At 33.0% G+C, this 15,904-nt stretch overlaps 1 long non-coding RNA gene across 3 annotated transcripts in view; it reads right to left on the bottom strand.

Annotated features, from left to right (window-relative positions):
* Window positions 1–57: 57 nt before the first annotated feature.
* The window catches only part of LOC137395175 (uncharacterized), a 44,412-nt gene continuing 28,565 nt past the window's right edge, over window positions 58–15,904 (bottom strand). For 2 of the 3 annotated variants that reach the window (XR_010978455.1, XR_010978454.1), the window contains 3 exons: window positions 10,659–10,771; window positions 7,687–7,823; window positions 58–1,246 (listed from right to left, as the gene is read on the bottom strand). This is a non-coding gene — a long non-coding RNA (uncharacterized lncRNA). Of the gene's footprint in view, window positions 1,247–5,460; window positions 5,583–7,686; window positions 7,824–10,658; window positions 10,772–15,904 lie in introns of those variants that run through there. The other variant, XR_010978456.1, reaches the window with a different exon arrangement.

The raw sequence follows: 15,904 nt of genomic DNA on the forward strand, positions 1-15,904 counted from the left end.
TATTGTATCCAAACTTTTTTTATTTAGCTTTGTAGGTATTAACAGCCTTTGGTCGTTTGTGTTGATCAAAAGGCATTTTTCATATTTACTACGCATGGCTTTGTTTAATCACTTTACCTACCAGTTAATGCAATGATAGTATGAACGCAGCGCCACTGTCGGTTCACCAGAGACATGCTTTAGAACAATTTCATCAAAAAGTAACATTGCTTTCGATTCAAGTCGGTTAAAATGCTAGTTTGGTTCCAATTTTGCTGGTTGGCTAGGATTAGCAGCGGGCACATTACTGTACAATGAGCAGTACCTTAGCTGACTACACAGGTATTATTATAATGTGCTGAAGCCAAAGAAGGTGTCTGTAGCCTTTAATCAATCAAAGCTAATTTTGAGTTTGGCACCCAAAACACCTGTTTGGCTCTTGTCATGTTATGGACTGCGATTTGCAATTGTATATGTACTTGCTTTATGTACTTGCTTTAAACTTGGTCGGTGCATTTGAATCTATCGGACGCTATTTTGTGTTATGTCCGAACGACTGTCAACTAGTCTTTAGCAAATCGACCTACAAATGTAATGTAGGTGTGCAACCTTTGTGCAAATGTTATTACTGGTGCACAGATTGTCCTTTTGGGTATTCATTCTTTTTTCCATGCTTACAAAATGGTGAATTTTTCTCCAGCTGCATTTTCTTCTTGCTACAAACATGTAACTGAAATTTTCATTCTAAGCATATTGCTGCGATTTGTATGGCGCAGTATGATACATAGCCCCCTTGCTACATATAATAAGACCATCATCAAGGTTGGCAGTTTTCCATACATTCCATACAAGCTAGATCATTTTTAGTCACGCAAGCTTCTACCAGAGGTGCTTGCATGGAGTAGGAGCTTGCAACTCGGCACTGTTAAAAATGTTTCTCATCGGCCAACTTCACGGAAGACCTGCTTATTATATACTTGCGGTATAAAAAGCTAGTCGTAGACCATCATTTCATCTGTAAATGAAAGATTTCAATACTAAAATTAAGGATTTTCAACTGTTGATTTTGAAGATTTCCTTTTTTATTTATATAAGAGAACAATATATGTGCATCACTCTGTCAGACTTCACCCAAACACTGCATGTACATGTAATAACAAATTCCAAAAATGGTGAGGTAGCAATCTCACAAAACGTTGATCAGTTCAACTTTTTACCGAGCTTGTAAGCAACATTCCTCTTCAGCACTTATATCTTGCAGTAAGTTCTACAAATAAGATGAATTTGCATATTTGATAAGTGGAAGCAATTACCTTAATTAGACAGAGAGTCTATTTTTAACTACATTTACATGACTAACTAATGTGGCCATGCGTTAACATTCTTCACCCATTAACCTGATAGCGTTGTATCTTAATCGAAAATACTCATCCATTTACATAATAGTGTTGTATCTTGATGTTAACAATTACCCATTAACCTGGTAGCTATGTGCCTTGATGTTGACACACACCCCTTAACCTATCATCTATGTATCTTGATGTTAACCTTCACCCATAAACCTGATAGCTTTGCATCTTGATCATTAATACTCATCCATTTACACGGTGGCTTTGTATCTTGATGTTAATGCTATTCCATTAACCTGTTAGCTTTGTATCTTGATGTTAGCATGTCTCTTTACCTGATAACTATGTGGATTAGCACCAGGTTTGCTGTGTGAATAAATGCATCATTCATTATCTGCCCGATTAAAAGTAAATATTTTAAGCCTTACTAGATTCTGCTAATATTGCAAGATGTGCCCATGGCAATACTAACTGCATCTTTCTATGTATGTACATGCATTTCAGTTGTCCTCTCTTTCATAATATTCCCTTGAGTGCAAAGCAATAAAGTATCTTTTTAGACATCTCTAGCAGCGTTTAGGTGCATTAATTATAATTCATCTGTTCATTTAATACCTTGTCAAGTATCTTTAGAGACAAAATAACCCACAGTGTTAGACGGGTGCCGGGTGCGCCGGGTCCTCCTGGAACATTATGTTTGTTTATTGGACAGTGCTTATATCCAAGAAACATTAAAACTAGACATTTATTATTGATATCAAGAAAACACAATACAAAATTATAATAAATTAAGCATCCAACAAAAAGCTAAACTTTGTATGCACTCTAAAACCTGGTTCTCACCCCACCGTGAACAGCCGGCAATGGGCCGACCCGCGGCTGCTGGGTGGTTGTTGAGAGCAAGAGCCAGCGGCAATTTTGCTGCCGGCAAAGCTCAGCAAGTCAAACTTTTTTACAGTCCTCGCGTAGGCTGTAGGATGTCACCGGTAGTGAGAACCTTGCACCCAGAATACATTGTGCATATGATTTCCACGAGAGATTTGTCACAAATATTTACCAATATCCTACGACCAAGCAGTCACCACGCTGCTACATACCTCCTATTTTCTCTCTTATCGCTGATGGTTGTTATAGTATCCAGCAATGGCTAAGCAAATTAGCAACGAAGATCTCATGAAAAACATCAAACTATATCCACGAATTTATGATAAGAAGACTAATGATTACTGGAACAAGCAGTTGGAAAAACAACGCATTGAAGGAAATCGCAAGTTGTTTAAAAGTAGAACTGGAACACATTACTACATTACAGACGACCTTGATCTGGAAACATACGTTACATTATATCTTAACTCCGTGCGTAAAAGATACCATTGTTTAGGAGCAAACAATTCCTTAAATGCATGATCACCGCTAGTACCATAGGCACTGAGAACGTACAGCCTCCCTGGGTACCAGTGATGACCGCAGACACACTGCCAACTGTTCACGTTGTGTGAGAACCAGTAACATACAGTTTTAAATGTACTTTTTGGAGTTGTCCTTTCCTCTCACATTGCAAATTACATCCAAATGAAAAATGAAAAGTTGGTGCATTTGAAATGATTTCAAAGACTATGGGAGCAACGTTTCATAAATGAGTTCACAGCTCATATAGGGATTATCTTCCCCTTCTATATCATGCTGTCATACTGACCTATTTTCTGCAAGTTATTAACCTCTAATAGTATTTTACCTCACAAATCATTGCTTTGAGTACAGAGTTGCTTGTTGAAATGTACAAGGATCAAGTACTGGATACTCCAAGAGACTGAGAAATGCATATAGACAATAATAATAATAGGCATAATGAGCTGAGCTGTCACATGAAGTATAATGGTAAAATTTAAAACTTGCTTATTCTGAACAGCTGAAAAGTAAATCAAAAACTCGAGTTTTCACAATAAAAAAACACCAGAATCTCTATGTATGGACACAATTCAAATGAGCTTGTTATAAAGCGCCTGAAACTGCATAATATTCTAGCTGTAGATCCGCGAGGGTTGAAACATGCATTGTTATTACATGTTCTGCTTTGCGATTATACGGGAAATAACTTTGAACGGGTCAGAGATCATTGTTGACCCACCCATAAATTATCAAAATAAATTATTTTATTTTGGGAGCATAAACTGATTTTTTTCTCATTAATCAAAACTCGTAAAAATCAGTGTTTTTTATTAAAATTCACGACAATTAGAATAAAACTGGAAACATAATAGTGGTCATTTAAATAAAAAAACCGTAATCCCTCTGCATGGTGCCTGTTAGGAGAAATGGTACAAACAGGGCTCGCATAATTTTGAGCACAATTATAATTAGCTCACAACTAAAAAAACACAACAAAAACTTTACAATTGTTTTTGTTTCCCATTTTATATAATAGCCTTAATATAGACTCCATTGGAAAAGGATTTATGCAATCTTGCTAGAATTGATCGCTAAACACGTAATCTGATAATGATATTCGCTAAAAATAACTGGCTTAATAGTTAAAACCTCACGCGGGTTTTTAATTTTGGAACGTTCAACATTTATGGAGCCTCAAATAGCCTTAGGTAACCTTGTGTAGATCACCGACTGCATAAGCCTAACATTCTAACAACACCATCAGAACAAAGAGCTTATATACTCCTTTACGTTAAACTTATATTATATTCCGATTATGTTACTACAATTTACCTTAATTAAATGCATTTTTTTCAAAGTGTACCTTTTCTATGAGAAATAATTTAACATTATTTTGCGGTTGGAGAAGCCAAAGCCATAAATATTAGCGATAAATGACAAAATGGATATTGCAAAACTTATTTCATACAAAAGATTTGGTATTATCTGATAAACAGGTTTACCTGCTACGATAATGGCCGCATTATACCAGAGCGATATATTCCATTTTACCTCAAAATATTTTGCCATAAAACGAGTAATGACTTCTTTGACAGCTCCTCATGAGGGCACAAAGTGTATTTTCCAATTAAACTCAGGAGATAATTTGCAAATGCATAAATATATTAGAACGATATATTTTTTGTGATATTACCATTTTTACCTTAAAGCTTTTCTGCACTACCCAAAGATTTCCATGTTCATTTTAATGCACTTATCGACGTACAAAAAATTTTCCTAAATTTAACAACTGGGGAAAAATTTTTTACCAGCAAGAAGATCTAGGTAGTTGAGCTAAAAGAACAATATGCTTGATGGCTACAGAAGCGAGCTACATAATTAGCATATAGAAGAGGTGTTATGACATGGCATGACATGTATTCATATAAACCTGCCAGCCCCTGTCAAATATTTGTGGTGAGTCCTTGTGTCAATGATACTTGCAGTAAATAATGAATGACATCTTGCTTTTCGTAAACTAATAACATAGTTTAGAGATCAGGCATGATCGCGCTTGTTAAGATTTTGTATCAACTCTGATTCACTTTGTCAAAGGAAATCTCTCGGCTCCGCTTTGCTTAAGTGCATTCTGATTGTATATCTAAACTATATATCTTACAACAGCGGATTTGCTAAGAAATTGTCAACAGCTGGTAGTCAGTTTAATGACCCTGTGTGATTTGCTATTAAATTTCTAGAAAACTCTAAAATAGTGACCAGATGTGTTTCACAGCAAAAAGTCTAAAAATGAATGTACTGGCATCTGTAAATAGAAACTCGTGAATAATGGTAGAGACAATAGGGGTGGCTCTGCACACGCTCTAATAGTTGAAAAAATAAGACATTAGCATCTAGACTATGAAGATCTTGAAATTATTTGTGTTATCATTTGAGAAAAAAATTTAAAAATTATGAAATAATAATAGCTATAAATACTTACTCTTGAGACAGGCTACAGCCTGTCTTAAGAATAAGTTTAATTAATATATTGAAATACAATCGTAATATGATAATCATGCCCTTCAGGCTATATTTGGAAATTTTGTTAATATTGTTGATTTTTAAATTGGCTTTCAAGCTTGAAAGATGTAAAAATTCAATCTTTAGCAGAACCATTTTTATGAGTTGCGTTTGACACACATCTTTCAGCCACCCAGAGTTTCTCTTGGTTTGCCAGTATGGGTAGTCAAGCATAAACTGTGACCAAAACCTTCTGAGTGTTTTCTCTGGCTTCACAAATTGTCTTCAAGTGGCATTGTAATGCATCCAGCATTTGTGTGTTTTTAATTAACCATAGATGGGCTTGAACGGAAAGAGTTGGTTGGTCTGTGAAATGCACAAAATCATCAGTGAAAATGTTAATCCCACCTTAATCGATAAAAGATTGGATGCTGAAAACCGGACCTGGTTTTTCGATAATGCCTCTTCTAGATTCTCGTACAGTAAAAAATGATAAATGAAAAAACCTCTATCAGATAATTCAAAATACATTATCTCAACTCTAATTCCTTGACAGTTTTTTTTGGAGCAATGCAAATATATTGATTAAGTCTAAATTTATGTTTTAATTTCTTGAGAGTGTTTGAAGATTTATCATGAATTTGCGGTGGATTTTAATATTATGAGTGATGGTGTCATCACATTGCTTCAATCACTCATAAGTTATTAATTTTGTATTTATATTACCATCCTATTTACCTCCCAGCGGCTCTTCACGTTGAATACAAATGCTGAGCCGCAAGAGTACAACAAACAAGTTATTTATTGCTCCATTTTGTACTCTGAAAAACTTTCAAAGTTAAAAAATTATATTTGATATTAAAATAATATGTAATATAAAATTATATGTGAGATTTGCAAAAATAAAGAGCAGTGGTGCTACATACCAAACTCGATATAAATATTATAATATAATAATATAATAATTCAATATAAAAATGACAGACAGCCATATTATGGAATTTATTACAGTATATACTGATGTAATATAGTATAAGGTTATGCCTTATTGCTCACAGCAACATGATGTAAGGCAAAGAATTTAATAATATACGCTATTAATTATATAACAATATATATAATAACTATAGTAACCTAATTCTAGTAATATATGATTACTATTATTAATACTAATTATAGTAACATATAACTACTATTAATTAAATATATAAATATATATATACATATATACATATATATATATATACATATATATATATACATATATATATATATACATATATATACATATATATATATATACATATATATATACATATATATACATATATATATATATATATATATATATATATATATATATATATATATATACATATACATATATATACATATATATATACATATACATATATATACATATATATATATATACATATATATATACATATACATATATATATATATATATATATATATATGAGTAAAAGCGTAAGATCCGAGCAGAGTGCTCAATGATAAAATCAGAGCAAGTTAAAATCAATAAAACAGAGTATAACTCCAGATAAAGCACTTGATAACTATTAGTTTCATGCTTGGTAAGAGCAATCCTCAGATAAAGTGCATACACCAGTTTTGGTTACTTATATACAGCTAGAACTATTGAAATCACTAAAACTTCATAGCTGGAAGATTACAGTCGTAGAAGCATTAGGTTTTAAAATTGGACAGTAGAAATTTGCTAGCGTGCCTGCAGGAGCTGACGAGTTCAGTACGCACTTTATCTAAAGTTATAGTCTGTTTTATTGATTCTATATATAATTATATATATTTTATATATAATTAATATATATATATCTAATACATATTATGTAGTATTATATTATATATATGCATTATTTTTTTGCGTATGTAGAATAGAGTTTAAGTATTTACTGCGGAGAATATAAAGTAAGCAAGTAAAAATTGATTGAGATTGTTTTTGTTCAGATTTGTTAAAATTGTTTAAAATGAAAATCTAATTCCCTGTTGACAATAATTTACATGTGAATGAATACTAGAATGCTTAGAAGGCGTCGCTAAAAATACAGATGTTAAAAGTACGCAAGTGACTAGAAGTCGATGTTACAAACAATAAACTCGCTCTTTTTTGCGTTTTCAACTATTTTATGGTAACTGGTGAATTCCATTCTCTCAAATGGATGCTAAAAGGATTCGCATAAAAATGCTAATTTTTGGTCAACTCTGACACCAACATGTTCCACCTTATCACATGTACATAATTGTTTAACACAACAGCGCCTATCCGCTGCAAGTGGACAGTGTAAATGGACTATTCTATATAAGGAAAATTTGCCAGCCGAGTTCTTTTTTGCATTTACCAATATTTTAGCTATAATAGAATGCATCCTCGAGCCTTATATGTTTGTACAAGGAATGTAAAACAAGTAATATTTCATCACTGACTTACATAATATATTCTTTCTTTTTACTCTATTTTCACATATATTGTATAGATTGTGTAGGTTTGCTTTTCAGTTCCAACTCTCTGATATTGGCAGCTCTTGACTCATAGAAGGGTTATTCTCCATAACATGAAAGCAGAGACTGAAATATAAAGATATTCACATCGGAATGATTTATGAACAAGGAGTCAGTGTGTCTATACTGTGTAGCTCAGAGATAGAGGACAATCAACAGACAATCTGACAAGAAGTTAGTGCAGTTGCGGCCTCAGACGCTGACTAGGTTAATCTTATTATTATCATTTAATTATTATCGTGAAAGAAATGCTTGGCTATAACAAAGGACTTCCTCTTTCTTCATTTGTAAGATGCTCTCTACTAATACCAGTTTAAACTTCAGAGGAATTTAAAGTAATTAATTATCTTTAAAAAAAATCCACAATTCGCAATCTATTTTATCTTCAACAAGGAAAAATGTTCACTTCCTGTACAGCTTTTGCCGCTAAACAAAGCAGATTAGATAACTCAATGACCAGTTTCACGCCCGCCCCTTCTTCTTTCTTACTCACCGCTATTGTCATTGGTCAAGCATTCTATGTCACAGGTGCTCAGGTGACCGCATCCAATGAGAAACAATTATTGCTATATACTGTAAGTGGGTTTGCTCATGCCATAATAGATTATGTAACAGCATATTGCCTAGCACTGAACTTTTTTTTATTGTGTTCATACTTGGCAAAACAATTTTTCTTGGTAGTTTGGAGCGCAAAAAAATTTGCTTTTGATGTTGCAGAAAATTGCCTGTTACGCCACAGGTGCAGCACAATGCAGACATAACCGCACAACGCATTTGGCGATAATCTGACGCTTCCGTTGGCTTTCTTCGGCGTCCAAATTTGCAATCGGCTTCAAAGTTGTGAATCAAAAAGCTGTTATGCAAGCGGACTCAATCTCCGCTTTTTGTTCTGAAAGGGATAAGAAAACCGCTTTTCGAGATGCGAAAAATATTATGAAGTAGTTCAACGAATCAGATATCAATTTTGACTTTAAACCTGAAACACAAATGCGCTTTCTGCAATAATGAAATAGGGATGATGTCATTTTGGTTACTTTTCTTTATTTTAACATCTCTATTATGTTAATTCGTTGTAAACTTCGATTTTTTTTCATTAACCATTCAACAAGATGTCTTTGTATTTATCTAAATAATCTACGATGCACTACTGCAGAGTATATTTATACTGTGTGAAAATCAAAATTTACATAAACAGTCGAAGTTGTCAAAACTATAAGCTTATTTAGCTATCACTGGTAAACTTGTTCATAAAAAACTCCGAATGGGTAAACATTGATATACTTCTAATATGTATCTATATTATATATATATATATTACTTTGTTGTCAATAAAGTAATATATATGTAATACTCTCTTATTTATTATAACCTAACGCAATAAATTTAAACTGATGGTGAAGCTAGTGATGAATCACTTGTTTTGCGGTAAAATAGAATAATAATTTATGGGCCACCTTAGAGCTGATTAGAATGTTATTGCGCTCTACGCGCTACACACGATACACGCAAATTTTAAAACTTACTGAAAAATAAAAAACTGACTGTTGAAAAATTATATTTACTTTTTGGTGTTGCGCTAAAAATTCATTATTAAGTTTTGTAAATACTTAAAAATAAATTTGCATTATCTATTAAAATAAAAAGTAATAAATAAATAAGCATAAAAGCATAAATAAAAAGGCATACAATGTAGCAAAGATTTTGCAGTGGAGGTATCCACTAAATTTTCATGCAATCCAAATGTATTTGATATACAAGGTACTAGCCTGATACATTTTACAATGGCAACCTTTGTTTGGTACAAACTCACAATAGCTGTTCCAAAAAGGACCATATTTTTTGTAATAATTATTATTTATCTCTCTTTGATGAATAATGATATAATGCTAATATATATTTGATTATTTCCCTGTTTGTGATAGTATCCGAAAACAGCCTGTCACCCTGCATCACTGTGACTATGCAAAAAAGGGTTTCACAGTTGAATATTCAATAGTTCATTTAAAAATATATCATTTATATGTAGAAAATATAAACTATTTAGTTTATAAAAATATATGATCAATATAGAGCATTCATAAGAACTCTAGTTTATAGAGATATATAGTTGATATAAAGAGTCTATAATAACTCTAGTTTATAGAGAGATATAGCTGATATAGAGAGTCTATACTACCTCTAGTTTATAGAGCGATACAGTTGATATAAAGAGTCTATAAGAACCCTAGTTTATAGAGAGATATAGTTAATATAGAGAGTCTATAATAACTCTAGTTTATAGAGAGATATAGTTGATATAGAGAGTCTATAAGAACTCTAGTCCATAGAGAGATATAGTTGATATAGAGAGTCTATAATAACCCTAGTTTATAGAGATATAGTTAATATAAAGAGTCTATAATAGCTCTAGTTTATAGAAAAATATAGTTAATATAGAGAGTATATAATAACTCTAGTTAGTACAACAATATATTTGACCTAAAAACCACAGAAAAGTGGTAAATTGAAAAAAAAATGGTATAGTTGTAAAAAGCTTGCAAAAACTATCCAAAAAATATATATAGCCTACTGTAGATAGTACATACAGCAATTCAGGTTATAAACGGATACAATTAAACTACAGTGTTCTGTCAACTTGGGTTTATAGAGAAATGCAGCTGGTATAGAATGCTCTCGCTTAAGGAAAAATACGATTAAGGAGGTAATTTGCTTAAAGATCTAGTACGAGTGTGTCATACGTCACAGGGTTATGAGATTCGAGTGCTTAATAGATAATTAGAAAACAGTTTTATCAGCATTTTGTAGTGTCAACTAGAATTAGAAGAGAAATGAGCTGCCATGTTATTGACTGCTTCGATCCGCTAATCTCGCAAATGACTGGAGATAAATATGCCAACTCACTCTTTATTTAGTGTCAAGACCATTCCTTCTGACAGACAACTTCATGGTTTTGCACCGGGAACTGCGCATATGCATCAATCTAAACCATACCTGGTTCACTATGTTGACAGAGCCTGCAATATAAACAAATTGTAACATTTTGAACAATTTTGGACATTTAGTAACAATTGAATTTAATGTTTGCTGCCTTTGTTATCATTATTCTTATCATTATTCTTATAATTATTCTTATAATTATTCTTATAATTATTCTTATTATTATTCTTATCGTTATTCTTATCGTTATTCTTATCGTTATTCTTATCGTTATTCTTATCGTTATTCTTATCGTTATTCTTATCGTTATTCCTATCGTTATTCTTATCGTTATTCTTGTCATTATTCTTATCATTATTTTTATCATTGTTCTTATCGTTATTCTTATCGTTATTCTTATAATTATTCTTATCATTATTCTTATCGTTATTCTTATCGTTATTCTTATCATTATTCTTATCATTATTCTTATCATTATTCTTATCGTTATTCTTATAATTATTCTTATAATTATTCTTATCATTATTCTTATTATTATTATTCTTATTATTATTCTTATCATTATTCTTATCATTATTGTTATCTTTACAGATCACACATATAGCTACCTACCAGCTCCTTAAATATTGTGGATGTATGGTTGCTACATATTAACAATTAAAAAAAAAAGTTAAGTCTGTTAACTTTCTCTTTGGATGTTATGTTAGTTTTTCTGCTTAGCAATAAGACTAAGCAGAAAAACTCATGCATTTTAAATCCTGCTTGTTTAAAAATACATGCATTTAAATCTTTAAATGCATGTATTTTAAATGCATCTAAAGCATGTATTTGAAGTTTTAAGTTAACAATCAAGAGCAAATATAAAACAGAATATATGTCAAAAAAAGCGTGTAACACAGCAACTTGAAGCAATAGCTGATGTTTTAACGGGAGGGACAAACGGGAAACACTACTGCCGATGTAATTTTTGGAGGTGTATTTTTTATATGAGCATTTCAATTGTGATCAAGTTTTGTCAATTTTAATCTTGAAACATCCTGTCAGTCAGATCAACTCAAACATCAAAAACAATCACAAATGGTAGAAAAAAACCGATACTCTCCGATGAAATTTACTAAAATTTTGCGCAAGTTCATCGTTAAAAAGGCATTTCTCAAATTTCAAAATACTGCATCTTTGTCTTCTGAATATAATGGTTCCATTTATCACATGAATCTTGAATTTTAACTTTGAGAACAAAGTAAGGATTAACATTAGCAAAAACCAAACAAAGCTTCAACATTACTAAAGCTAACTTTAGTTTTGTAATGAAGCAAGGTTGTCACCATCCAAGCTCCCTACACTCCCCATACAGCGATATAATCATTCATTATATCATTTTAAAATGACATGTAAGGTAGCGCAAAGACTACTACCATTATTTTAAATAAAAACACGGATGTTGAAAGTGAAAGTAATTTAAGCATATTTATGATATTTAAAGCTCTCTCGTAATGTTTATTTGCATGTAAATATTAATTCAATATGAAAAATGACAGCTCGGTGGCAGACGTTGTCACATCTAGACACTAGAATGCATGCATCTCGTTTCTGACTGAAAAAATTGACACGCGGTAGGTATGCACAAATTGATATTAGGCAATTACACCGAACACGTAGCATACAAGCAAGCTGAAACAAGAAATGTAATATTTTAGTTAGCATTTTTGTGAAAATTAGAAAATCTCTTTTTACGCTCACTGAATTTACAAACAAATTATGTTTTAAATTGAAATAAATACAATCATAGTTTAGCTACACAACCTGACTAACTGGCCAAAGTGGTTATTAGTGCTGATGCAATCACGATAGCGTATTCACTTGTCAAGGATGAGGCTGAATCATCTAGAAAATTCTGATGGTTCTGGTAAGCTTCTCAGAAACGTAATGTAGTCTTACGTTTCTATCATTTTGCTTTTTTAAATGTTATTTTTCAAGCAAAACTAAAAGTCCAATATTTGTTGCTTTATTTCCGATTTGTACTGAGCAGCTCCAATGGCAGCACCAGTGGCAGCACCAGTGGCAGCACCAGTGGCAGCACCAGTGGCAGCACCAGTGGCAGCAATACCAAAAACCAGCATCAGTACTACCGACACCACAAACCAGGGCCAGTGACAGCAACACCCACATCAGTGCCACCAAACAGTACCAATGGCAGCAACACCCACCCCTACTAGTGCCAACAAACAGTACCAGTGACAGCAACACCTCCGCTAGTGCCACCAAACAGTAGCAATGACAGCGACATCTACACTAGTGCCACCAAATAGTATCAGTGACAGCAACACCATCACCAGTGCCACCAAACAGTACCAGTGACAGCAACACCCACACCAGTGCCATCAAACAGTATCAGTGACAGCAACAAACAGCACCAGTGGCAGTAACACCACCAACTAGCACCGCTGCGAGCACTGACATTAATTATAGCCCTCTTAGCATCCGCACTAAAACCATCCACACCAGTGGCACCAACAATGCTAGGACCACCAGTAATACATTTACCGGTATACACTGGTAGCAGCAACTTGACTACCACACACAGACATCATCCTTCTGCTGCGTTCCATTCAGCTGTATTGTGTAGTAGTTTTCCTTAAATTATTCTTAGCCCACTTGCTCTTCAGAAACATTTGTATGTTATCATCTTTTAAATTTGAACCTATTATTATTGTACTTTTATAAAACAATTTATAATAATAATTTATCATTACAATTTCTAAGGATTATGAAGATATAAGGCTATCGTGATGCATCCATTTTTCATTTTTATAATCATCTTTTTTTGCTAAGTTTTACAGATTTTTACTTCTCCTATTTGATCGACAAAAATTATAGTTGGCTCGACTAAAAAACTGCCTCCATTATCTTTACGACTTGTTGGCTCACAGCCAAACTGTTTCTAAATATATCCACCTTGAAATTTTTTCTTGCAGACGAGACAGCTCTGGCGTTTTGGAGCTCAACAGGATTTAGTATTTTATAGTTGGTCATTCACTCACAGAATCCGGTTGCATAAAATATGACATGCTGTCTTTCAAGAGGCCTATTAATCTTTGGTAGTTGGCAGTTATGATCACAGTCTCAACATGAATTATGCAAAACTATACGTCATCAAGCCTAAAGGTATTCAAAAATCTTGTCAAGAATCCAACCTGTCAATACTAAGCAGCCAGTTTTCTGTATAAAACTCTGGATCTGATGGTAGCATTTAGCAAATTATTTTTAATTCAATAGATAAGGTAACCTATAAATTGGTTTTTATGCTTTAACCCTTTGAGCGCAGGTTTACAAAAAACTGCATGATGAATATCTTTTAAATGTTAAGATTATTTAAAACTATAAATTTTAAAAATAACAATTGTATAGCTATAGATGCTAATAGGTGAGTGGGCAGTATTAAAAAATAATTCGTACGCTGGCAATCCCATGCACCGTGAGAGATTATCATGTCTCACGGTTAACACTGTGAAAGTAATAAGTATGTCCATAATGGTTCTAGATGTGAGAAGGTGACCGAGTGGTCTGGTGGTTAGTGCGGCTGTTTGCAAGCTGCAAGATAGTATGTGTGAGTTCAATTACTGCAAGAGGCAATCTTTTTCTTAAAGCCCTTAGCGTGGCTTCGTACAGGTAGACCAACACAGCTCTTATTAAAGTAAATATTGAAAAATACGGCTACGTGACAAAGCCAGAGATTCAAGTAAAACCTAATAGATTAGTTGGCACGTGGCACAGGGAGCCTACCTAGGCACATGAGAACAAAGGCTAGATAGTTAAGAAGAACATAAGCTAAATAATAAATGCATTTGAATAGCAAGTAAATTATGGCTAGCTTGCTTTGGGCTTTTCTCGGTGAGCTTCAGAAAAAATCCCATAAAGCAAATATTTTCAAACATGAATAACTCGTTCACGGATAGCTCGAACACATGGTTAACTCGCCCACGGATAGCTCGAACACACGGTTAACTCGAACGGTTTCTTTGGTCCGTTCCCACGTAATGATAAATTGTTATAGATAACTCGAACTCAACACTGTTAACTCTAACTGTTTTTTGCCCAACGGCTACCGAAACGGTTGTTATCGCTTTAGAAAATCACTTTATTCCAAGCCATAGAGGTAAACCTCAACTTTTCGTAATTCATAAGCGTCGTTATTACTACCATTGGCAAAATATTTTTGTCAACGGTTTTTCTAAAGGTTTGGTGAAATTAGATTTATACCAAACATCCGCTTAGCGATCGCCCTTCAGAAGCAAGGTAAAGTGAGGTAATCTTTGCATAAACTTCAAGAAAAATCGACAAAATTGATCGTGGGAAAAACGTTCAAAAGAAAAAGATGTCTTTTCTTTTGAGCATTTCAACAACGATCAAGTTTTGCCAATGTCAATCTAAAAAACATCCTGGCAATAACATCACCTCAAACAGCGAACCAATCTCAAGTGATAGAAAAATCTTTATACTTTTTGATAAAAACGTTTTAAACTTTCCATTAGAAGCATTTAATTTGAAACAAGCCATTTGTGCTTTTGATTTATGTTATAGTTTGTATATGTACATGTATCTACTAATAAATAAGTAAATACATGGACTTGTGACAGTGCTCTGATAACTTGAATGCTCTGATAATTCGAACACTTTCGCTCGGTCCCGTGAAGTTCGAGTTATCCATGTTTGATTGTATTTTCAAATATATCAGAGAGACACAAAACAAACTTTAACTAAAACTAGATTCACATTTTGAAGCTTGGTGTCCACAAATGAAAAATGAGTAAGGTTTTGCAAAAAATGACCAACCAATAAATTAAGAAAAATGATTTTTGTTGCTTGACTAAAGGTAGGCCAAAAACTGACTAATATTCGCTTTGAAATTGAAATTGAACAATTGAAATTATTCAATTTACAGATAATTTTTAAGTTGTGGTCATCAATGTTAGCAAAACCAACTTGTTTTTACTTTGCAAATGTAATTACAAATTCCATCATTTTTTGGAATTCGCTAATAACCAATAGGAATAAAGAATGTATTTTTACGCGATATGTCTATCAACAGTCTGGATCAAATGGAGTTTTTGTTTAAAACGCAAATTGGTCATCCAAGAAATTGGTCAAAATTAATAGCAAGAGTACGCAAAGCTTTAGAGCCTAGTAAATACGATCTGGAGTCTCTTACG

This window comes from Watersipora subatra, chromosome 4 (genome assembly GCF_963576615.1).
Source record: "Watersipora subatra chromosome 4, tzWatSuba1.1, whole genome shotgun sequence".
NCBI lineage: Eukaryota > Metazoa > Bryozoa > Gymnolaemata > Cheilostomatida > Watersiporidae > Watersipora > Watersipora subatra.